The following is a 25,724-nucleotide window of genomic DNA, read 5'->3' as shown; positions in this document are numbered from 1 at the left end:
GCTGTTCTCAGACAGTGCAGCCACTGAGGAGATACACTGTGCTCCTACTAACCACAGCCACATCCTCTAAGTAATTTCTTTGTAATAACACTTGTGTGACCACATAGTCACTGAGATTAGCTTGTTAATCTGGTACAATTTTCCTCTTCCATTGGATAAGATTTGTTCATGGAAAGAGTGGTCAGACATTGGAACAGGCTGCCCAGGGAGGTGGTGGAATCACTGTCCCTGAACAGTGTTCAAGAAACATCCCTGGAAGCATTCAAGAAATTATGGGATGTAACACTTAGTGCTCTGATCTAGTTGACAAGGTGGTGATTGGTCAAAGGTTGGACTCAATCTTGGAGGTCTTTTCCAACTTCAATGACAGTGTGCAGCTGTACAGTCAGCCAGATCACTGCTAGTGCCAGAAGAGAGACTTGTGCAGGACAAGAACCCGGCTTCCAGACTGCAGCACAGGGTCAAGTCAGTTTCAAACACCTTCATTAAAGCACTTAGATTTTCTAAGTGCTTCTCTGGATGCTGGCCATGCCCTGTGACAGGGGCACACAACAGCTCTCCCATTGGAGATGCCACAGAAACCTTTGTGACAGCACCAGGAGCTGAAACATCAGGTCTCTAGTGCCTTGTGCCAGGTTTACCTGATCTACCTGCTGGCTCCAGGTTCAAAGCACACCTGTGTCCCAGCAGAGAGTGTGGCTGTGACCACTAAAGGCTACATCCAAACCGGCTTTAATCAGCCAGTGCAAAGCCAGAAGGGGATGCACAATAACCTCCACTGTTGCAGCAGCTCTGCCGAGTGCTGGAACCTCTGCCCATGTGCCCTCAGTGTCCAACTGAAGCTGCAAACACGGCTGTGGAAGCTGCACACTCTGCAAAGGCAGACAATCCCTATAAAATCCAACAGGCCCATAAAACTGTTCTGTCCAATTAAGATGTTATATAGCAAGGTTAAAGCAATGAAAATATTCACTGAAAGGCCTCCAAAGAACTCTTAGCCATTCCGGTATTGATAGACTGAAAAACGCATGGAATTTGACCTTTATTGGCGTGGTCTTTCATTCTGGAGGCCTTTGAGCCTATTAAGGGAACTTCTAATGCCCCGGAAGAATCTGCCATAGGCTTTGAGAATGTGTCACTGCTTAGGGTGAGAGGAAAAGGTTTTTTTCCATGGTGCTCTGCAGCACTATGCTAATTTACCTCAGTTCTCTATAGGTCACTGCCCTTTACCTATAGGTCATTGCCCTCTGCCCTGCCCTTGTACCGCCCCTGACCCATACTTAACCCAGGACACTGCATTGCTTCGTTGTCTTCTGTCCCTGGACTCCTTCAGCATGACTCTACAATAAGCCTTGCTGGAACTCTATACAGAGACCTTTTCCATCTTTTTTCACTGACCTATCTGTGGTGTGAGTGTGGACTGAGGAACTGTCTGTGCCTGCCCGAGCGGCTTTCTCAGAAGATGCTTTCAGGAAGGTAGCAGCAAACACCATCCATTTTCCACACTGCTACATTCCATAAATCAGGTGCTTTAAAATGGTTTGAAGCTCTTAAGGAAGATATACCATCAAGATGAGATCTCATCCTCATAGCTGCACCTTTGGAAAAGAAAATCAAACATTTTGCCTGAAGCAGCCATAGCAGCCAATCCAGACAGTTCTAGATTCTGAGTAAATGCTAACCTAGGTATTTTGGAATCACATGCTGAAAGTCCCAAATTTAACTCCTCTTTTAAAAGTTTGGCAGCAGCATGCAGGAGCCTTTCAGAGAATGCTTTTGGATGGCTCTTCTCTACCATATTTAATTCATGCCTTTTTTATAAAAAGAAGACTGGTTTTAGATCATCATTCTTACAGTGTAAGAGCAATACAGAAATGCTCACCATTTCTTTTTGTTGCATTCTTCCACATATAAAACCAATTCTCAGACTGTAATTAAAGGAGGCAACACATAGTCCTGACTCCAGTTCTGAAAGTGAGATATCTTACACAGTTCAGCTGTGGGGTCTCAGTGTGAGCTCAGCATGTGTTTCCTGGAGATCCAGTAACAGCAGGACACCAGTCCATCGCAGAGCCAATGTCAGCTCCAGGGAAGTGAACATTTTTCAGTAATTCTCCACCTGGGAATCACAGAAACATTCCTTTTTAATTAAAATCCTAAAATAACGTCCTTTTGTAGAAGAGAAATTTAATCCTACTTTGCAGTGGCAAAAGCATGGGAAGATGAACCATTCTGTTCCTGGACATTTCAGCATAGAAACTATCACTGCCTTGTGCTTGCTGGTATCTCCAGCACGCTTCTACCTTCTGCCATCATCCCTTGGGAGCTGCTTAGATTTATATTAGGGAGGGTTAAGTAAAATGTTCATAATATAAGACAACTTCTAAGACACCCAGATTCATTTTGGCTTTTTCTTTTTTCCCCTGTAAACCTTCTTCTCCTGTCTTATTTTTTAAGATACACAGGCATACTTAGAGGCTGCATCAAACAGACATTTTTCACTCTAGCAATTATTGCCCATTCCAGGAACTAATGAATTTCATTAATGTCTGCTCTTGAAGCTCATTGAAATCCGTGGCAGTCAGACTGCCAGAAGTTTTAATTTGAGCTCACAGTTTTATACATTTTTTGGCTGGGATAAATCTGTGGGGTCTGCAAGTAGGTCTGGCTGCTTATACTTTTCACAGGTCTAGATGTTGCAATAAAAAGTGACAGCAAAGCAATTGGGCATTGTCAGGGCTGCCAGAGCATGACCAGCTCTTAACTGTGCTTGCAAAACCAACAGAACTTGTGTGCTCCAGTGTAATGGTGCATAGCTCCTGATACCTTGCCAGCAGCTACTGTAAGCCAGCAGGCCTCAAACAGGGAGGATTTACTTGCCACAGAAGAGCCCAAGAAATCTCAGGAAAATTCCAGCCAGACTTCAACTCCTCCTCAACTCTTTCTGAATCATCCTCCCCTTCTGTGAGGCAAGTTCTCTCTCTTCTGGTAATCGTGTAAAGGGCAATGTTTAACTTTGGGCTGCTGGGAAGAGGAGATAGAAGATGTCGCCCTCAGCAGTCAAAAGCCAGTGAGTCAGGGCTGTCTCCTGCCCATCCCTCCCACCACAAGGAAATGAGCAGGCAGTACAGACTTGTATTTGGAGGGAGGCTGGAGTTTCAGTAAGGGGGTAAAACTAGAGGATGGCTGTGTGAGAGTTCAGTTGTGTCACAAAGTCCCATATTCACCTGAACTACCTTGCTTACCCCTCCATATAAAGGAGGGTAAGACAGGCAGAAGAGAAAAAACCATTTCAGAATAAAATGTATATATACAGATATGGCTATAGGCAGGCAGAGACTCATTTACAGCCCCTTATTGCAGCAAACCACTTTCCCTCCTGCTTTAGAGAAGTCAACATCATGTTATGGTAAATGTCCTCTAACTGGAGACGGGGACAACAGGAGGGATGAGCGCCTGAACAGCACAGAACTGAAATGCAGTCTAGTATGTGTTGGCATAGAATGATAAGGGCATTGGATAAAGTACCAAAAAAAAAAAAAAAGAAAAAAAAAAGCATTATTTGTAACAACCATAGAAACAGAGAACATTCTGGGTTGGAAGGGACTTTAAAGCTCACCTCATTCCACCCCTTGCCATGGGCAAGGACACCTTCCACTATCCCAGGCTGCTCCAAGCCCTGTCCAACCCTTCCAGGGATCCAGGGGCAGCTACAGCTTCCCTGAGCAGCCACAAAACTTTCAAGTTCTGTAGTAAGCAGTCATTATCCTTTCTAATCAGACTGACTTTAAAAAAAAGCAGGAATTAACATAGAAGAACAGAATCAGGAGAAAGAGCTTTCTTCTTCATACCTACCCTGCAATTGTAGATTGTTAAATTTATTAGTTTTTAACTGAGCTCTTCAGGTAAGTGCAATATAGAAAAAAAAAAAAGCGAGTACACAAGAGAGAAGTAGAACAAGAAAAATGCATACTGAGGATCTGCCAACAATGGCTGCAGCACAGGCAAAAGCTTTTTCAAGATTAAGTTTAAACTCTGAAGCAGGCAAGCAACCATTACAATTTAAACCCAAGCAAAGCCCACAGCAACCTGCATGATTTTAAGTCAATGACTGAATTTTCAGGAAATATTTAGCTTGCTATTCTAGCCACATTTTCCATTTCATTCCCTTAGCTCTTCCCATTGTCTTTTGGACTGCTTTCAGAAGACTGCTGAAAACTGTCTGAATCTGTATAAAACACACAGCAGTGAAGCCAAGTGTGACAGGGAAATTCCCATACTGTCTATAAAGAAAAATTCTAAGAAAGTGTTTAAAAACATATCAGAAAAAAAAATATTTGAATTATCACTTACTTTCAGTTTTGGGAATATAAGCTTACAATTTTACTAAAGCTAACATGGCTGAGGGCAAGTTCAACAATTTTATTATTTAGAATAATTATCTTATTATTAAAGGGGTTTGTTTGTTTTTTCTTTACAAAATGCAGGAACTAGCAAACTGAAATATCTGAACTACAACTAACTCAGAGGGCAATTATTTCTTTCAAAGTGACAGCACATAAAATACTCTACAGTAGTAACATATTCACAGTCTAAACTTCTTAAAAATAATTCCAACTTTGGCTGAAGCCTGCGATTACATTATTTGATATTGCTTTTAATAAACATAAGAGAGTGTCCTAAAACCCCAAGCAATAATTAATCAGCAGATCCTGGTTCCCCATTCCATTTAGGTATTCTTGCAACTTTGTGTTCTGATTTACACCTTAAAAGATTATTAAAACACTTATTTTAATCCAGTGTAGTTGCTCTATAAAAGGAACTACCAAATTTGAAAATTACATTTTTCATCTCGTGCATGAGCAGTTACACCACCTTAGATTTAGCTCTTTGCTATGTACAGATACAGTTAGATACTTACAACCAACATTTTGGCAGGCAATTTTTAAGGTTCTAATAGAAAGCTAATTTTCCTTTTTGCTGCCCTTCAAATCAAGAGTAACGTAATCCTCCAGACCTGCAGCCTATCCTTTGGTGTTTATATTTCTGACCAGTGTTGTAGGCATGGAAAAGACTCAAATTTATTCTTTTTCATAACCTTGTGCAACTAATCCATGCAGAAGGCACATGAAGAGATAATGAGAACTGCTTCCTAAAGACTGCTTGCTACTAGTCCTTTTCCCAGTAAGATGAAATTAACCCCAAAAGTCTGAGATGAATTCCAATCTTGAGGGGTACTCAATCACCTCTGAGATGTTTGCTTCATAAAGAAAAGTCTGACAGAAGCGCAAAGCAACTCAGCAAGGTGGTAATAACTGCAGAACAAAAGACAAGTGGCAGGCAGCTTCCCTCTTCTCCCCCAGTATTTCAGTGCATCCTGCAACTTTCCCAATCCTGGACTTACAGCAGCACACCTTGACATCTCTGCTACATGGATCTGGGAACAAGACTGGACATCACTCTTCCCCCTGCACCCAAACACCGCCTGATCAGAAGTACAGTTGTACAGCCTCAACGGTAACTTTGCCACCCCTCCCTGGTGCACATGTGTTTCAAAGCTTGAATTAAACACTCCATTTAGCATCAGAAAGCGACCATCTCATTTCATGCAGAGTGTTTGGGAGCACGTGGCTGCATTGTGCAGTGATGATCCCTTCCAGCAGAGTACACAGAGCTCGATGGATTGCTTTAACGTGGTTAAATGCAGTTCGATCTCTATGTGCCCTGGGCACTCTGTACTCTCAAGCTGGGTGCCACGATAAAATTCCTGACAATGTTCTATTACAAGTTTAGCAATAGTGTGATAGCAGATTATTAGATGCTTCCTGCTGGGTTTTTGATATGCTCTTAGGACAAAGTCTAAAAACCTCTCAATTTCCCAAGTAACTGATAAAGACCTGATATCAGAGCACTCTACAGGGCAAATACTTTTAGGCATTTAGATGATTTCTCTTGAGATATTACCACTGTGTATGAAGCACAGTAACAGAGTTTGTCCTAGAATCCCATGTTTTCTTTCTTAGGAACATACTATCACCTTCTTAAACAGTCTAAATTATCTGTAATTAATTTGTTGTGCACTTCATTAAAGTTCAGACGCACATTCAGACACAGCACTTCCTCACTGCTGGGCAGGTAAGTGATAGTAGCATACATTTAGGAGAATGTGTATGCCATAGAACGATGGAACAGTTTGGGTCAGAAGAAACCTTAAAGATCATCTCATTCCACCCCTTGCCATGGACAAGGACACCTTTCACTGTCCCAAGTTGCTCCAAGCCCAGTCCAACCTGGCCTTGGACACTTCCAGCGATGGGGCAGCCACAGCCTCTCCCGGCACCCTCTGCCGGGGCCTCACCATCCTCTGAGGAAAGAATTTCTTCCGAACATCTAATTTAAATACATCTCATAGCTGCAAGCACTTACAAAGCATCCCCTCCTTCCCATCTCTGGGTTGGGATGACACAAGCACTTCTGATGTCCAGTCCCTGTGGGTGCTGTGAACAGTAAGATACCAAAAAGGCACACACAGAACCAAACAAGATAAAAGTCTGGGGAAAAACACAACACATTTTTGTTGAAAAAATGTAAGAGGAAAGAAATGGTTAATGGCTCCACAAGGTTCAAAAAGGCTAAAGAGCAGAGCATTGTAAGAGGATACTGGAGGCAAACGTTATCAAAGCCATAGGTCAGTAGCTTTCTCTCCTGCCTACACCATAAAAACACTCAAGGAACAAACAGTAAAATTAAAGAGAGGGTAATTCCTACCTTTTTTGCCTCCAGACGAAAACTGCACTTAACTGCAAAACTATCTTACATGATGCATTAAAAATGATCCATTATAAAAAAGATATCTGTCAAAGTAGTGCAAAAAGATCAATACAATTTTCTGACTACATAGTCTGAGTTTTCTTTCTGGTCCTTCCAAACTGTAAGGCTGAAAAAATCCTTCATGTTGTGCTAATTATTTGTCTTCCCTTGGTTGCAAAATTGGAAATAACTACAAACATGTATCCCCTCAACAGCAACCTCTGACTCTGAACATACAATCTTTGGTCTTATTATTTTAACTTTCCCGTAACACTTATATCTTTCTCTGTTTGGAAGTACAGTCAACTACGTAGAACCAAAGACAGTGTTGACTGTCAGTGATAAACTTGATATGGTATCAAATGCATACACAATAATACAATCCCTTTTCCCTCTCTGTTGCACTGGATGCTGTCAGTTTGACATCTATCACCTTGAGACTCTTTTCCACTACTTTTACTGGCAGAAAAACATATTTAAGTATCTGTTGATGATATTTTCTTCTCTCAGACAGAGTGACTGCATTGGTTTTTGTCAAACACTGATTTATTCATTTTCCTCTTATCTAAACCAGAAGGTGCAGGAACATGTACTTTACAGGTACATGCAGCCATGTGTTATTTCTTTAAATTTAGAGTTTCTTCAGGTCCAGAACAGCAGTTCACAGCATGAATGGAAACACAGGTATATTTTCAAAAGCAGAAGACACAATCTGAAATACCAGGAAAGGGCATCCCTAGGAGAGATGTTTGCCAAGAAGCCTTTCCCAGTGCATGGCAATATATTGTATATATATACAATATAACAAATACATATGGTCATTTTTAAAAACTAATGCTCAGAATAATTTTCCCCCCAATATTCAAAAACACACCCACACAGATGACTGCTGGACATTCTCTCTTGAGAAAGGTTCAAAATATGAATGGTGCCATTTAAAGTCTGTTAAGGAAACCAGCCAAGGTCCCAATTCCCCATATCATCTTTAAAACAGAACAAAAAGACAATTTAGTAAAAAAAAAATCAAGTATCTGTGTGGATACTTCTGCCAGTTTAATTCTTCTGTAAAATTAACTGATAATACATGTTTATAGTGGTTTAAGATCTCCTCAGTGCAAGAACACATGAACATATAAAGCCTTGAGGGGCAGTGTTGGAGAGCTTAAGGGGTACCTAAATTGGGAAGGGTGTGGATGCAGCCGTAACCCTGGTGTAATGGAGCACACAAATCCTTATCCATGCTGAGCATATGGAAATCACTACACACACTTCTTGTATGTGTAGTAAACAAATGGAGATGTACACTTCATTCCTGCCAACAGTTATCCCCACAACGTTTTTATTCCAGGGGAGATCTGTGTTCCCATAACTTCAGCCAGCAGCTAAAAACAGGGAAGGGAAACCTTATTATCTCAGACTATTGCATGATTGTATACATTAAGTATAAGGGCACAGCAGTTTTCTCTTGGAAAGCAAAAGCCAATTTACAGTAAGATGAGCCTATAAAAAAGAGTTAAAGCTGTCATTTTAGTCAGAATATAATTTTTTTGCAGCCCTGCAAAACCCTACAGATTTTTTTCCTTTCTTCTGACCTTGCTCAGAAGAAAAGCTTCAATAATTTGGTATGCCCTGTAATGGACTACCCTTTCCTGAAATCAAGTGTAGATTACCCTACACAGGGGAGATATTCAGACACCTACTACACTTTACAAGTAAAGGAGAACCTAAGCTCAGCCAAAAGCTCCATTTCAGGGAACTGGAACAACACGTTGCTTTATCTTGGTACTTATTTCTGTCATCTTTCTAAACTTATGCTCGATTAAAATAATAGCAACAAACACTCCTGTGTAGCAGCAAAGGTACAGAAACAGCACCACGTAATGAAAAACTGATGAGTGTGAAATCCCACACTAGTCCTGCATTACTTTGATTGTGATTTCAAAATGACAACAGACGGGTTGCAAAGTTTATAATCTTACTATTAGTGTATACTATACTGCTAATCTTCTAGTCTTTCTGGGGAGAGAACTTTGGGTGACTGGCCCTGTCATAGAGTTCAGAATCCAGGGCACAGGTTTTACAGGAAGCTTTGCTGTTGAGGGTGCTCTGTACCCATGTGCTGGCTCTGAGCAAACTTGAAGAGATTTAACACACGTGACACACTGTTGGGGAAGATGAAACAGGAAAGCCTTATAAATATGATTGTCTGGCAAAAGATGTTGAGAATATGGAAACTATAAGTGAGATTGAAATAAAAGCAAGCTTTGAGACATCTTAGTTACTGAACAACTGGAAAACAATGGCATGGCCAGCTGAAGGTGATTCCCTTTTGATGAAACAATACCCTCTGCTTGCAGACAGGCCCAAGGGTCAGAGCAGACCCTACAGCTTGGCAGAAGGGGCCCAAAGAGGAGTTTATAGGAGTTTAAAATGTAACACAGTATGGTAATGTAATGATTCTTATAGGCTGTATGTAAATGCTATAGGATTTGTATCTTGTACTAGATTGGTTAGTGAGAATTAGAATATTCAACACAGAAGAAGATTTATTGTATTGGAATGGGAACCTCGCTCTCTTACCCTCTCATCCTGTCTACCCCTCTCTTCTCTTGGGCCTGCTCTGAGCTGTGGCTGGCCCTGCCCCCAGGCCCTTTGCAATAAACCCCAAGTTCCACGACCTGGCTTCAGAGATCTCTGTCTCCGTCCTACCCCCCGACGCTCCCACAACACACCTACTTCTCTGTCCAGTGGCACTGTACTGGCCAATGGATTCCAAGTCTCTCACCTGGAGGATACAGGCATATTGAAATGTAAACCAGAAGCAGAATCCTGTCTCCACATCCAGATTAGAAAACAAACATTTTCTTTATAGAATGAAGATATTACAAAACAAAACTATTAAACAAAAAGAATCCCAAAACTCCTCTGCCACTCAGACTGAAGTGCTTTTATTAACCCTTATCTTAGAACTTGTGACTGTACAGATCTTCTTATAACTTACTACCTTCTGTTTGGTCTGTTTGTGAGGTGAAAAATAATCTGTAAAAACTAGACTGTTTTTTCAACAGTGCACTGGGCAACGCTGATATGCATGAGGTACGCCACTGACCTCCACACCTTAAAAAAAAAAAAAGTTATCTGCATGCATAGCTTCCAACCTTCATTCCTAAAACTGTGCTATAGAAAACAAGGTGACAAACACCCTCACCAAAGAGAACAGCTAAATAACCACATTATTAAAGTGCTTGCAGCATCAACAACTCATTTCAGTCTCTAAAATCACAAGCAGGATTACTACTTGTGGCAGCTGTGTCACAAATACTTTTAGCCCCCCCTATTCTCTACAGGATGTACAAAGTCTACATTAAATAGGCAATCTCTGGAAAGTGTCTCTCTTCCAGGGACTAATAGGTACTTCCTGCACAGGTACATGATTTTGGAATTCCAGCTCTGCAGTGTTTGAATCACCAGTTCTGTAACAAACCCAACTATACTCTGATGATATGCAGTGGACAATGGGGTTAGAACAGCTGATTTGCTGAGAGTTGGTAGCTGGCCCTTGTCCTATTAAGTGGAAAAATTCAAACTAATCTGAATGTTATTTTTCTTTTCAAAATGTTGATAGTCAGTGTAGCAGATTTGGCAATAACAGTACAAGTTTTCTGAAACACAGTCACTACACTCGTACTTGTGGACGATTTATTTCTCCTTTAAGTTTTTTTCCCATAAAAAATAACAAAATAATGAAGTGAATTTTGGCAGCTACACCTGAGTTACACTTATTTGACAACATAATCAGGAGAGGGAGAAAGGATTTTACACTGACAGAGAGTAAGTTTAGATTAGATACTGGGAAGAAATTCTTTTCTGTGAGGGTGGTGAGGCCTTGGCAGTCACAGAGAAGCTGGAATCCCTGCTCCTGGATCCCTGGAAGTGTCCAAGGCCAGGCTGGATGGAGCAACCTGGGACAGTGGAAGGTATCCCTGGACATGGCAGGGGGTGTAATAAGATGGGCCTTAAGGGCTGTTCCAAGCCAAACCATTCTGTGGTTCTATGGTGATGTAGCTGCCTACACCTCAAGCAACATTCAGCACACTCCTTAACACAGACATTGGCAGTCGCCTAGATATCTCCTGAGTCTCCTTCACAAGACAGTGGGAATCAACAGCTCATGGTCTTTTGCAACATTTCTGAAAGTTCAGGCAATTGTTCTCTAACTGCAGAAGTTTAAGCAGGAGGAGAAAAAATGAGTTCTGTTAAAGCCTAAGAGTATGAACACCACAGATACAAGCACTTCCATTAACGTCAGAGATTTTAAAACATTCGAGTCCAGAACAGGACCTCACCAGCACATATTCCCACCAACACATGTGGACTCCAAGCCAGTCAGTCATTAATTATAGTGCAATAAGACCTATTTTTGTATCAGGTGACTGGTCAAGTACCAAAGCAGGAAACAGCTCAAGAACACCATTTCTGCAACAAAACCTACTGCACCCGCCAACACACTCCATTCAATTGTGTCAGACTATTGCAAATAAACCTGAAAATAAAGGCATCCCCAAACAAATTTGAGAAAAATTGTAGTTCTTTAGTCCTAATTCAAGGCTGTACAGACAGAATAAAAGGAGCTACTTTTCTTTCAGACCAGTAACACAGTTTATCAATTTTGAGTGGTAACACAGACTCATCTGTGCTTGAGCATGCAGCCACACAGCCCAACAGCAGCAGCTCCAGCTGCCTCTCCGACCTAACAGGGAAGGCAGGGGGAATTCTGCAGAGCCAGAACAACAGCAAGGACCTAAGTTATGGTATGTTACCAATAATGTGCTTGTCCCTGGCTGTATGTCTCTTCAGCACTAAAGCAAAGGCACTTACAACCTAAACAAATGCCAGACAATGCAGACAACACAAGCCAACAATAATGCCTAAACAATGCATTATCAGACTGCAATAACCTTGGTATTGGAGATGGTGAGACACCCATGCAGTGTGGACTGCTTTGCTTGCCTTAAACACACAGTTATTTTAGTACAGGGATAGCTTCTTTTCCCATTTTTCTTTACAGTCCAAATAACAGGGGGATCAGAGGATGGAGGCCCTCAAAGATTTCAGATTAACAGAACAAATAAGTGAATACAACCAAAGGGAGAAAACAAAGATCAAAAAAAAAAGGAGTGAGCTGGGAAGAGCAGAGGTACTTAAATATGTGATGGATCCACAAACAGCCTGCTAGAAACATTTACTTGGCAGCACTTAATCATTAACAGCAAAAAAACCCAAACGCCCCAAACAAACAAACCCCCCAGAAACAAAGAACAAAACAAAAACCACAACCCCCCCCACCAAAAAATCTCAAACAAAACAAAACAACAACCCCCTCAAAACAAACAAACAAACAACAAATAAACAAACCCAAAGAAAAACAGGGAGAAAGCTGTTTTTCTTTGGTTAAAATTTCTGGCCATGGGAACACCTGCAAACTTTCAAATATTAATGACAGAAAAGACTTTCAGTACAAAGATTCCCAACAGCTAATTATTGTTCAATACTATCCACAGCTGTTTTGAAAATTACAAAGGATATAAGTATCATGTATTGCTTGGAAGGAACAAAAAGTTACCATAAAATGTTGCCGGAATCCTTGAACTTGAGTTATCATTGTTGTTCTTGAGTAACCACCTTGGAGAAGTCTTTTGCAACAGTCTAACAGCTAGTGATTACAGAGAGAAGGAAATTCCAACACCAGGGAATTCCCTGTTCCGGTAATACAGTGCCCTAGATATGATCCATATTATTTCTATGCTCTGGGTACTCCTGTATGCTCTGAAAATCCTACTGGGATTTCCTCTAAGCCAGAAAAGCTTTCAGATGATCCAGCTTCTTGTAGGAATTGGATATAAAAACACAAGGATTGAGATAATACAGTTCAAAGGAGAAGGTCTCACTGTCCTCTCTTCACAAGTCCACAGCACCTGAGAGGTGCCCTCCCTCCTGCTGCCCTGGGACCAGAATCAGCTGAGCATCAGCTGCATCCACCCGGCTATTGCTTGCTTGTTCACAGGCCCAGAGAGGCTGGGGAGCATTTTGGCAGGTTCCAGCCAGCACTCTAAATTTGGTGTTTGGTGGCTAACAGTGTGCCAGCCCAAATATTCCAGCAGCAATTTTCACTGAAGGATGGGCCGGAAAGACCAAGGTGAAAACAAACTCTCAACAAAATTCTACTTTCATTATAGAAATTTCAAAAACATTGAAGGCAGAGGCAGCAGAACACAGGTGCTAGGCTTAGAGAGCCCTCCCTGCCAAGATCCGCTGCCCCGCTGCGGGGGTGGGCTGGCAGAATAGGGGTAAACTGTGCGTGCCAGGGCGAGCGTCACCAGCGGGCAGAAGATCCTCAGGCATTGCCCGGCTCCTGAGGCTCACGCAAGACATTCGAACATCTTCCAGCCCCTCCACACACCGAGCCAGCCCCAGGCGCAGCCCAGAGCCCCCACGGCCGGCTCGCCGCAGGGACCAGCGCCCGCTCTCCGGTCACCGACACCGCCGGAGGTTCCGCCCCGGATTCTGGAGCCCGCGGCCAGACACAGCGGCTGGGGCCCGCTCGAGCCTCACCCGCAGCTGCTGCTTGGTCTCGCACGAGCACAGCCAGCGACCCGCGGCCCGGACACGGGGGCCTGACGAAGGCCGGTCTCGGAGCCGGCCCCCTCCGGCCCCCTCCGGCTCCCTCCCGGCCCCTCGCCGGAGGATGCTGCCGCGATGCTACCGCCCGACACCGAGTTCCATCCCCCTCAGTCGACTCCCGGAGCCGCGCTCGCCCTCACCGCTCTCCGCCGCTCCGGGCCGCGTCCGGCGGGACTGGGGGCGCGAGCAGCCCCGCGCCTGCGCAGAGGGCGCGGCAGCGGTGGGACGGGCGCGCGCACGCGGTCCTGCCGGGCCGGGCCGGCCGGGCGGGCGCGCGCGGAGCGTCCGCGGCCCTGGGGCCGAGCGGGGCTGTGGTGAGGGACTGTGAGGGGCTGTGAGGGGCTGTGAGGGGCTGTGACGGACTGTGAGGGGTGTGAGGGACTGTGACGGGCTGTGAGGGGCTGTGACGGACTGTGAGGGGCTGTGATGGGCTGTGAGGGGTGGTGAGGGGCTATGAGGGGCTGTGACGGACGGTGAGGGCTGTGACGGACTGTGAGGGGCTCTGAGGGGCGATGGAGGGGCTGTGAGGGGCTGACGTAGGGGTGATGAGGGTGGCTTTGAGGGCTGATGAGAGCTTTGGAGGAATAGGAGGCTGTGAGGGGGTCACAGTGAAGGACTGTGAGGGGGGTGCAGGCCAAAATTTAGGGAGTGTGAGGGGTGACAGGGACTGTGAGGAGTGGTGGGTGTCAATGAGGGGCAGTGTGGGGCAGGCAGGGTGGTTGTGGCAGTGCTGTGATAAGAATATAGAAATTTGGTGGAAAAGAATCCCCTTGTTAGCCAGCTGGTCATTAGGGATCAGAGAGGGTGAGGGTAGCTGGGCTTAATCTCTTATTATAACTAGTTTGGTACTATAAGTGGTTGCGTTCAATAGGAACTTCCATGAGCACAGGTTCTCAAACAGGGCATGTTCAACACTGAGTCTGGTAATGTTAAATAAGAACTTTCACCATCACAGATTCATGAATAGTGTGGTTTCTTGAAGCAGCAGAAATGCAAGGGGGAATGGAAAGGGAGAATAACTGTAAGGTAGTATGTTTTAATTAGATTTTCAGAAGAAATTCTTTACTCAGAGGATAGTGAAGCCCTGGTACAGGGTGCCCAGAGCAGCTGTGGCTGCCCCTGGATCCCTGGAAGTGTCCAAGGCCAGGCTGGACACGGCTTGGGGCAGCCTGGGACAGTGGAAGGTGTCCTTGCCCATGGCAGGGGGTGGAACTGGATGAGCTCTAAAATCCCTTCCAACCCAAACCATTGTAAGATTCTATGAAATAATAGATTTGGAATTGCCCTGGATGGATAGACAGAGTTCTAACAGTAGCAGTAGTATAGTGTTAACTCAGGTAATAATAATCAGAATCATTTTATGTAGAAGCTTACAATGAATGCTTGGGAGGAGGGAGAGGAGACTAGTAGCCCATCATCTGTTTCTGACGTCCTTTTGGGTCTTCCTCCTAACTAGGTGAAATTTTTACCCTCCTTATATACACCCCAATCTTATCCGCCTCCTCCTTCTTCACATATAGTATGATCTAAGCAGAGAGCAATGTAATACTGTAATATATGTGAGACTAAGGTACTTAATGAAGGCAATTAGCATATGCAGGGTTTGTTGGGGTTTTTTTTGTGGTTTTTGTTTTGTTTTTTTTGTTATGGTGTCCTTAGAAGTTCTGGTCATACAACTTTGTTCTCATTTGCTTCATTCTTCAGAGACAGAGCAGGATCATGGCATCTCCACAGGACCTGCTCCTTCAGGGCCTTTCCTGAAGGACGTCAGCTATGCAGCTCTCCATCCACAGAGATAACGCAGAGGGTACACAGCATACACTGTAGGTATTAAGCCTCAGCCCTTGCTTGGCTCCTTGGTCATCATCCCACAGAAAGCAGTGCTGCATGAGGAGAACTTGGGCTGTGCTTCTGCCCTGGGGCCTGGGAAAAGCTCAGTGCAGATGTTAGAAACAATTGCTGCCTTAGGAAAGCTTTAAAATCTGACTATTGTGCTCAGTAATAATATGCCAGTTTTTTTTTTTTTTTCCCAAAGCCTACAATGGCCAGGACAGAAATTGGTTCGTTTTAAGGATGAAGGATTTCCATAGTGTTTATTTGACTTGGCTTGGCAGCAATGCTCTGTTTACGACTGGATAAATAACTGCCACATTAAAGATTATTAACTAGCTATGCTTCAGTGGCCAATAAAACACTAATCTTTTATATGGTGTTGTATATGTACACAGCTTGGTATGGCTGGATCTTGCCAAAGAGATAACAAATCCCTTACCTGGAAGTTTTACAATCTAAAGGAAACCACAAAGGACCACAAGGAAAGTATTAAACATGATAATGAAACATAAAATACACAGAGGACTTGGAGCCATTTGCAGCTGCATTTTAAACAGGGTCTTAAGAGGGTGTTTTATATTTACCTTAAAGCTCCTGAGCAGAGAGGCAAGATAAAATCCTAGGTTTTGGTTGGAAGGGACCTCAAAGCCCATCCAGTCCCACCCTGTGCTGTGGGCAGGGACATCTTCCATTAAACCAGATTGCTCCAAGCCCTGCCCAACCTGGTCTTGAACACTCCCAGGGATGGAGCAGCCACAGCTTCTCTGGACAACCTGTGCCAGGGCCTCATCACCCTCACTGAATAAACCTTTTCCTAATACCTGGTCTAAATCTCCCCTCTTTCAGTTTAAAACCATCCCCCCTTTTCCTGTCACTACTGGCCCTGCTGAAAAGCCTGTCCTCATCTTTCTTGCAGACCCCTGAAGTTAAGTCCTGAAGACAGACACAGCAGCCACTGTGCTGTGACAATTGGTCAGTGGGGTCTTGGGCTGTGCCGTAGCCCTACCTCTGCTGGTGGCCAGGCAGGGCAGTCCCACTTCTCCAAAGCAGGCCTAAGCTCCAAACTGGGGGAAGCAGTAAGCAGTCCTTGCAATGTGCTTCCTTTAAGGCTTCCTTGTGACTGGCCAATCTGTGGACAGCAATGGACTCATGTCATGGAGCATGAGAGCCATTTCCAGAAGCTGTGATGAGAAATCATTTGTTTATCCAAATATAAATTGGAATATAATACATTATTTTATATTCACTTGTGTTTAATTCTGCAGGGCCCTAAAGGACATTCCACACATGTAAAGCATTATGTTCCTTGTGCTAAATGAAGCTGAGCTAGCAAGGAAAGCAGGTTTAAAAGAGGATGAAAGTAGATGGAGAGGTGTGAGGACAGAGATAAGTGTGGGCAGCATTTTGTAGGAGGATGGAAAACTTTCATCTGTCTTCAGTATTTATAGATCCTTTCACTGTAATATGTGAGACATGTATTTTGCATACTTGGGCTCATGGTGCCCCTCTGAGGTAAAACAGCACTGGTATTCTCACGTCCCTCCCAGGAAACTGCGGCAGACACAATGTGTTCACATGGGGAAAAAGAAGCTGGGGCTTGACAGGCTTTGGAAAAGCAGGAGCAGGCACAGGGAGAGGGACCAGACTCAGAGTTTCTCTCCTGAAATGTGAACCATTATTGGAGCTGAACATACTGTTTAGCCAGACAGCTGTTCTCAGTGTTCCGAAAGTAGGAAAGCTCTCTCCGAACTTCTGTCCTCATGCACAGTGATGCCTTATTGAGAGATAATTTAGGAGTATAATGGTGACTAAAGCCTCTGCATTGCCTGGTGTTTTTACCTAATTCTGGTACTCTGGGTGCAGTAGGGGGATAGAGTTCAAGGAGGCCGAGATAAGATAAAGGGCACAGAGATAAGATCAATGTGGGGAAATCTTTCAGGAGAGGGGCCTGTGTGAATGCATGATAAAAGGAGACACAGTTTGTGGATTTATGGTGAAAATGGCAGGTGATACAGGTAGAATGGATGTGGAACTTTGGAGCCTGCGTGGCTATATGAATAATCTCCACCAACCTGTGTTCAGGCTGTTGGACTGTCTGTGGCTGTGAGAGAGAGGGTGAAGACCTTGCTTGAGTAGCTGGCTGATGGCTGGTGGAAAACACGTTTGAATGCATCCACTCCTCTTCCTGGAGGAAGATATTCATTGCTGGCAGCTTTACAGAAGCCAAGGAATGCCAAGGCTCTCTAAGTCCTAAACCCTGCAGTGGTTCAAATAAAGAGAAAGACCTGGTTAGCCCATGGGCATGGAGGGCAGTGAGTCTATGGAGGCTTTTGAGGGATGAAAGAAGGATCTTTGTTTATATCTAACTAGTTCCCAGAGTTTTGAAACACTTTCACATAGCACGAAATAAAGTAGTTCCGCAAGTGCAGTGTTGGGTGAAGCCTGTGACCTTTGGGCTTGTGCCTTGATGGTGGCTTCTCTCTGTGTTCTCTGAAGAACAAGTGAGCTCATACTGAACCATTCCTTTATGTGGGAATGCTATTCCCCCTGAACATACATTTTCCAGAACCTACAGGAACAGAAATTTCTCTGCTATGTACAGTTGTATATCTCACATTTTCTTATTAAACCAGGCTGGAGTTATAGACTAGGCACTGGATGTAATGGAGGCTTTTTGACAGAGGCAGTGGAGGGACTGGAAAGCTGGATTGGGAAACATGAAAGCAAGAAAAGAAAAGCAGGTGAGGAATGGCTAAGTGGATGAAATTATCCATCTCATGAGATTTATCCTCATGTGTGTCCAACAGCCTTGGAGAGGAGATTTGCACTGGTAAGGTGGGCAGAGGAGCAGCTGGACAATCATCAGAGAATGCCAGGAAGTACAGAATGGTCTTAGGCCAAAACCTAAGCTGGGCTAGTAAAACAGTGGCTTTGCTGGTCCCACAGCAATGGGATTTGCCCTGGGTTGCTTGCATGGGAAGCTGATAAGCCTCGGCAAAGTCTGACCTCCTGTGGGTAAAACTGGGAATTACTATGGGATAATTAAGCAAATCTTTTTCCTATCACGTGCCAGCATCTTAATGAGAGATTTGCTCAGTGGTGTGGATCACTTCTCTTCCACTTCCAGCAGCCAGACGTGGTTCTTCCCCTCTAGATGAGCTGCTGATGTTACTCCTGGCAATGAAGGTGAGGCCAATGGTCCCAAAACTTGGAGAGTGATGATGGATTTTTTAGTGACACAAAAGGAATGTGGTCATGAAGGCAGCCAAGCATTTCTCTGTCACTGCAACAAGTACTCCGTGGACACTGTGTTTTCCATTTGGTTGGATGGGTTGCAGCCAGCTTTCCCTGTTTCTTTGTCCCTTCCCCACATATGGCAGCTCCTGCCTTTTCGGGGTGACATTAGTCACATTGTACCATGAATGTGAAAGGTCATCTTCTGGTACTGGGTGATCCTCTTGGTGTGGAGAGGGGATTTGTGAGAAAGGAATTAGCAGTTTCCCTTTAGGATGACTTTAATCCCCCTCCTCCATGAGGAGACTGCAGTGATGTGTAGTACATTCCCAGCATATTGCACCAGGTATTCCAGAATGGGATGTTGCTTGTTAGGATCCAGCTTTGGCTGCAGGTGCTGCTGCGGTGTTCCACACCTGTTAGGATCCAATCCACAGAGATTCCTCTGGCTATTGGGCATGTTTGGAGCGCTCTTACCCACTCTTGACTCTGGAGGACGAGAGTTCATTGCAGAAGGATCTTGCACATGACAGTTTTCCTCCCCTTGTATGGTGCCTGCCTGATGACCTGTGGGATCTTAGGGAATGACTCATAATCCAAGGGCTTTTCCTGGGAAAGTGGTTCTGAAGGAGTTTGGTTTATTCCAAGTGCAGGTGTCTCTTATAAGCACCACAGACTGTTGGTCAGTCACATGCTACAGACATGGATAGATAACTAAACGTTGCTTAATTTATGCCCTGCACTGTCTTTGATGTTGGCTTGATCCCTTTCTTTCCCCTGCACTCCGCTGCACCAGCTCAAACACAGCACTACCTTTTTGCAGGAGGCTCATTGGCTTTCATCGGGCAAAGCAGGAACTTTTTTTTGGAACTGGCATCCTTCATGGTATTATGTTTCTGTCTGGGCTGCTGGCTTTGGGTCTTCAGGGTCTCTGGTGCATTCACCTCATAGTGTGATTGAGCTGCAGCAGTGAGGGACCTGCAGAGTTCACAGCAAAGGTGGCTGGACAAGTAAGTTCAAAACCAGGCTGTGATCCCATGGATTTGCTTTTTAGAGACCTGAGAATAGGCTGAACCTCCCTGGGTGAAGGATAAGAGAGTATGGTGCCCAGATAGCCTCTGCCTGGAGAAGGATACTTTCTGTCCCAGCCAAACAGCCAGGGCAGGCTTAGCTCTCAAGGGGGCTTTACACCAAAATCCATGGCACTGGGTGCTCTCAGGCCTGCCTGTGTTCTCCTCTAAGGCAAAGTAGAACCTTCAATTAGTGTTTCCAGAAGGTGTGAAGTAGAGCTGGAGGAAAAGCAGGCTTGGTGGTGCTCTGGCCCAGGCCTGGTCCTTGCAGCCTTCATACCTGTGCCGGAGCATGAATTGCTACTCTGTGCTGGTGCCCCTCACCCCTCTGCAACTCTGTTTTCATTAGTGTGTGCTCTTTGGTTAAGGACCCTTCTCACTTCCAGCTGAACAAACACTTTCCATCGCGTGTAAAATCCAGCTTGGTGCTAATAGGCGTCTCCCCCACTTTCCTCCCTCCCCTTTACCACCTTTTCTGCAGTTGGCAGGACAAAAAAGTGTCGCTATTACCTGACTTATTATCAGCACGGGACTGTAATTTATGACATATGCTTGGGAGAGTGCCACGCTGAAAACATTTATGGCCCTCTTTGAGTCCTGCGGGGTGGTGGGGAGAGCAATGGCTGTGGAGGGGAAGCCAGTTGTTCCACCCATGCCAAATACAGCACAGTCCAAAGGCTTCCTCTGCCTTCTGACAGCGGCACTGTGGGCAGTAGGCTCAGCACTCTGCTCTGATGTCAGTGGGTTGAGAGACACCAGTGCCCAGAACAGATGCAAGATTTTTCTCTTCTTAGGAAACACACAGTTTCTCCCTTGGGAGATTTATTGAATTCCCTATCTTTATTGCTTTTAGTCCTGTACAATCTTACCCCTCAGGCAGGATCTCAGAACCTGCCATCCTTGTGTTCCTCATACAAGTGTCAGCTCCTCTTTTCTCCCCTGGCTACAAGTCCCTGTTCTCTCATGGGAGGGTCTGCAGCAGCTGCCCTATCTGCAGCAGGTCAAGCACAGGAGCTGTGAAAAGCAGGCATTACAGCAGGACAGCTGCCCTCCAGCAACCAGATTCATGCTCTGTCTGAAGGAAGCAACCTGATTGTTTAGTTCTCTGTGTCTGGATTTGAGCTGAAAGTGTGGTGTGGAGAGAAGGGGGCAAATGAATTGTCATTGCTGTAGGTGGGCTAGATTTGAATAGCAATATAAAGGGCAAAGGAAAGTCCTGGCAGCAGTGACTTTTTTCAGTGACTGAAGAGAGACTTATGAGAAATGAGACTTTATATCCCAGTCTTGAGATGAGTAGTATAGAAATTTGGCATGGGAAAGAATTTTTTGCACTGGGCTATTTGCTGATAACTGAAAAGTTAATGTTGACTGTTGGGCTCCTCTCAGGAAAACACCACTGTTCATCTTTCAGAGGTATTTGGAGCTTGGTTGTCTGGTCTGTCCACTTGTTGTGTTTCAAAGGATGGGAGCAGAGATCATCCAAAACATTTCCCAGTTTCAGGAGCACACTTTCCCTGAAGCTGTTCAGTTAGAAGGAACATTTGCTTGGCCTGCAGTGAGGCAGGCTCTCTGTACACTGTGGGGAAGGATCACATGGCAGTTTGTCCTCTTTCTTTGGTTCAGGCTTTGCCAGCTTCTGTGTGAGAAGTAGGTCTCTGCAGCCCTCTGCTTCAACAGTGCCATGTGTGCATTCATGTAAAGGAGACGTTCTGGCTGGGCTCGAGTCCTGGATGCTCTTAGACAGCTCTGCTTGCTGTCTAAAGGTTTGCAAGATAAAGCCTTGAGAGCTGGGTGACATAAGGAGATGTGTGAAGCCCACAATGCCAAGCTAATGCTGCTTCCAGAGTCGTCATCTCTAACTGCTGTTATTTCTGGATGTCTTGTCCAAAGGGTCTCAAGGCTGAAGGTTTGGTCTGGGAGAATGCCTTGAGCTGGAGTTGCTTCATTCCTGCTGTGGTTGGACAGAATGTGTGTTTTGGATGGCATTTATTTCCCCAAACAGCAGCTATGTAGAAGTTTGCCGTCTGGTGTAATTTTGTCCTCTGAGTTCCATCTGTCCTGTGCAGTGGGGAGAGACTGAAGCCTCCCGTGAATGAATCAGCTCATTTTGTCTTAAGCACTATTGGGTGGAGCAGGTTGCTCTGGAGCCGATTCTGCTTTTTCTCACTGGAGCTTAGATATTTAGGTGCCAAACTGGGTGCTAAAATCAGAGATGAAAACCCCCACTTTCACTTTTTGTGTGAGGGAGGGCTGGTGAGAAGCTCACATTGTCTAAGAGGTCTGAGCCACCTTTAAGCCTTGTTCTGTTGACTGAGTCCCAGACACTGCCATAACCAGTTCATATCTCTACCTGGAGCCCAGAAAGAGCCCCCCTTTCTCAGATGGTGAGAAGCAGATGGATGGTGCTGGATCCTGCTGAAAACAGGGAAGAACCACACTTGAAAGGTTTCTCAGTGTCCTGCAGAGTGAAAGCAGTTTAGCTGACAATAAACCTCTGCTGGGTGCAAGATTATTCAATGGGGAAAGGTGGGGGGAAATGGCAAAAAATGGCAACCTGTCTTAAGAGAGTTCACTGTATATGCACCTGATAAAAATCATAACATGGGATTGGCTTTCTTCTCTGCTTTCTTGGCTTTTGGCATGTGTAGCCAAGCTCTGGCAGGCAGGGCAAATTTCCTTCTCCCTAGGGTAATTAAAAAAGACCATTTCCCCATTTAAAGAGTGGGAGGGAGGTGAGGATGGAAAGGGGAGCTGAGCCAGGCAGTGGGCAAGCCCTGCCCACACTGCTGCATGAGTTAGCAGAGCCATGGCTCTCCCACCCCCACCACTTTTCACGGCATTAGGCACGTGGGATTGAGGGGGGCTGGATGGGTATGAAAGCAAACACACATCTGGAAGTTCCTCCAGTTAATTGGGCAATTATTCATACCATTCTTGCTGGAAGCAGCCTGCTACTGCTGAGCCAAAACCAACAACAACAGACTGTGGGCGTACTTCATCCCTGCTTGGAGCGGGGAGGCTTGTGTGGCAAGGTGGGGCTGCAGAGGGCAAGTTAAGCAGTGAGCCCACTGCTCCTGGGCTACTCTGCTTGGCTACAGAGGTGTGTGGGGAAGCCCTGGAGACCCTGATGTGGTAAGCACTTGCTTCACAGTGCATATGGGCCCCAGGTGGGGAGGGGGAAGCTGCTGCTCTGGAGCAGCATAAGAACCCAAGTCAACCTGTGTTGGGTTTTATTAGGAGCTTGGCAGGCTGTGGTGTTGGTGAAGGTAGTCCAGGCCTAGCTATGCTCTGTAGCACTTTACTCCTCATAAATAATGGATTCACTGCCATTTCTGCCCAGCTCCCACCTGAGTGAGGCTCTGGCAGCTCATGTTCACCTTTTCCATCCCTCCTCCTTTACCTTTCTCACATCCTTGGTTCCTTCTTAGTCTGACAGCAATGTCTCTGGATGTCCCCATTCCCTGCCTGTTTTCTGGTACAGATGCTGTGTAGGTGAAGTTCTGAGGGAATGCAGAGCTAGATGGCCTTGTTCATTCCCCAGGATTTGCCTGTGGGATGGAAGCTGGGAGTGACCACCTCAGTCTGAGTGGCTTTCCCTATGCCAGAGTTGACAGACCTCAGCAGATCCTCAGGGAGATCATGTTCAGGAGTACCCTGACCCCATCAGCCTTGAAGAGTTGTCTCTCCTCCTTCTCATCTCTATATCTGGTGGGATCACTTCTGAGGCTGAATTCTCTGGGATTGCATATCAGTGTGACAGACCAGATCTTGAAAGCATTTCCCTGGAACTGCGGCTGACTGCTCTTTGAGGGCTTTGCCATTCCCTCCTTGCTGCCAAAGCCCACAGGAAGCCTTCCCCTTCCAGCAGAATCTCTTGATTGATAAAAACAATCCCCTTCTCTCAAACCGTGCCTGCTGCACAAGCTGGGGGTGCTGCGTTTGGCCCATCTGCTTCCCACTTTGCCTGAGAGCACATCTCTGGCACTGGGAGTCTTTGTGGCAGCCTCAGAAGTGCATGCTGTGCTGGGCTCCACCAGCATAATTTGAGCCAGCTCCAGCCAAGCCCAGCTGGGATGTGAAAGGAGAAGAATTCCCGTGGTTCCTTCTTCCTTGTCTTTTTCCCTCTGCCATGAGATGGGTCTTCTCTAAAGAAGAAATTTATTGCCATTAACTCAAGATCTTCCTTAGGATAACATAAATCAGACAGGCAGTTTGGCTCCAGGACGAACGTGCAAACGTAAGCAAGGCTGGAGTGGGTCACGCCATGGAGCCATTGAGTACAGCGTTTTCTCCACAGCATCACTGGAGTAAGTGCTGTAGGAAAAGGCTGGAAACAATGCATGCATGGCATGTGCTATCTTGCCTCTTCTCTGATGGTCCATGGATGTGGTGAAAGGTTTATCTAGTGGGTGATCAGCAAATATTTTGTATATTTGTTTGTCCATTTTTGAAGTGTCTTAGATGGTGCTAACTCAGAAAGGCTTGGAGATGTAAAGTTCTCTGCATGAGCTTTAGTAGTGGTCTACGAAAGTACTGTGAGGACATCTCAGCATCAAAAAACACTGTAGAGAGGGAAGCATGATTCCCAGTTTTACAGGAGGGAGTGAAGAATTTAAATGACTTATCCAAAATATCAGTGGGAATCCTTAACAGAGTGTGGTGTTGAAACCAGATTCTCAGACTCCTGTGACTGTTCAGCTTTCCTCTTTGATAATCACCCACACAGAGATCTAAGTTAGGATTGGAACTTACCCTCGAGCTAATGCAGAAATAAACCTAACTGAAGGGAAAGCCTTCCTTACTGTCCAGCTGGATGACTGTACTGTAGAAGGAGGACATTGCCAGGTGGAGAGGCCAACCAACAAAACCTGCTTTGTCAAGGATTAGGAAATGGAAACATTGCTGAGGGTCCAGCTGAGGAAATACAATTCTGAAGGTGCTCAGAAAATCAAGATTTGTGGTGGAAAACCATTTCAGGGAACAGGAGAGAGTTAGGGACATGATCTGCTGTTCAGCCAGAAGGGAGAGGGTAGAGCCGCCAGCCGTGTAGGGAAAGGTAGGAGGCTATGTGGAGCTGGGCACTGAAATGGAGCAGCTGAGATACAAGCACCAAGGGACAGCTCTCGCTCTCACTGAAGGGAATGGACTGACTCCCATTGACGTCAATGAGGGCTGAACTGGGACCCTTGCGAGAAATATATTGAACACAGACAAATCCAGCAAAGTCAAAACAGATGATGCAGGCTGCTTAATACAGTCACAGGGAGCTGATTGCGAAATCTCCTAACAAGGCAGTTCTGTCAAGCAGCCATCCAAGCCCAGTAGGCTCTGGCCTAGGAGAGGAACATGGGAGGCTGTGGTCCTGGAGAAGGCATACCTAAGATGAAAAGCTGGAATGGCGTGGTTGTGTCCTCACTGTGCTTCAGCATAACCCTACTCGCCACCTTGTTTGTGTGACCTTCTTAGCTATCTTACTGTATTCCAGGTGCTTTTTCCTGAGCTTCCCCTGTCCCACCAATGAAGCTGTTCTGAAGCTGGAGGTGTGGACAGACTGGACAAGTTGTCAGAGAATACACTGCTGTACCTCAGCTGGCAGTGGGGGGCAGCTGAGTGTGCACACGCCTAATCCATGGCACATGCAAGTCAGTTCAACTTAGCCAACGTGACAGAACCGCACTAAGCTGGCTGAAGTGACCTTATTTGCACGGACTAAGCAAATGCACATGGACTGTAACACTGACACGCAGTAACCGCTTACCGCGTGATAGCCGGTTCCTGTGTTTGCGCTCAGCCTCTGACTCATCACCCCAAACTCTTCCCTTGCTGTGCTTCTCAGTCCCTTGTTCCAGGTTCCCAGTGCCTGGTTTCCTCTGCGTCAGGGATGTCTGTGATCCTACTGCAGCCCCGTCTGTCCAAGGAGTAGTTTTGGCAACTCTTCTGCTCTGCTCCATGGAGTCTCAATGATCTGCTCCAGATTCAGGCTCTCCTAGTCCTCTTCTGAGGGTACTAAGCCAGCCAGCTCCCTATGGGACCCCCGGTCATGGCTCCCCTCACTCCACAAACCCTTTCCAGCCCAGCAGGCCTCCTTGGGCACCA

At 45.4% G+C, this 25,724-nt stretch overlaps 1 protein-coding gene and 1 long non-coding RNA gene across 7 annotated transcripts in view; one reads left to right on the top strand and one right to left on the bottom strand.

Annotated features, from left to right (window-relative positions):
* The window catches only part of TBC1D24 (TBC1 domain family member 24), a 36,716-nt gene extending 23,002 nt beyond the window's left edge, over positions 1 to 13,714 (bottom strand). For 2 of the 6 annotated variants that reach the window (XM_077186728.1, XM_077186732.1), the window contains exons 1-2: positions 13,632 to 13,714; positions 1,883 to 2,119 (exon numbers count right to left, since the gene is read on the bottom strand). The gene's annotated coding sequence lies outside the window, so the exon portion shown is untranslated. Of the gene's footprint in view, positions 1 to 1,398; positions 1,599 to 1,882; positions 2,120 to 13,422; positions 13,540 to 13,631 lie in introns of those variants that run through there. The other 4 variants (XM_077186730.1, XM_077186729.1, XM_054643828.2 and 1 more) reach the window with 4 other exon arrangements.
* On the top strand, positions 13,656 to 17,523 carry LOC143695336 (uncharacterized). Its single transcript, XR_013184440.1, has 3 exons — positions 13,656 to 13,805; positions 15,196 to 15,314; positions 16,241 to 17,523. It is a non-coding gene; the product is annotated as an uncharacterized LOC143695336 (long non-coding RNA).
* Positions 17,524 to 25,724: the final 8,201 nt, after the last annotated feature.

Source organism: Agelaius phoeniceus, chromosome 16 (genome assembly GCF_051311805.1).
Source record: "Agelaius phoeniceus isolate bAgePho1 chromosome 16, bAgePho1.hap1, whole genome shotgun sequence".
NCBI lineage: Eukaryota > Metazoa > Chordata > Aves > Passeriformes > Icteridae > Agelaius > Agelaius phoeniceus.
This window is presented reverse-complemented; position numbering and strand designations above follow the sequence as displayed.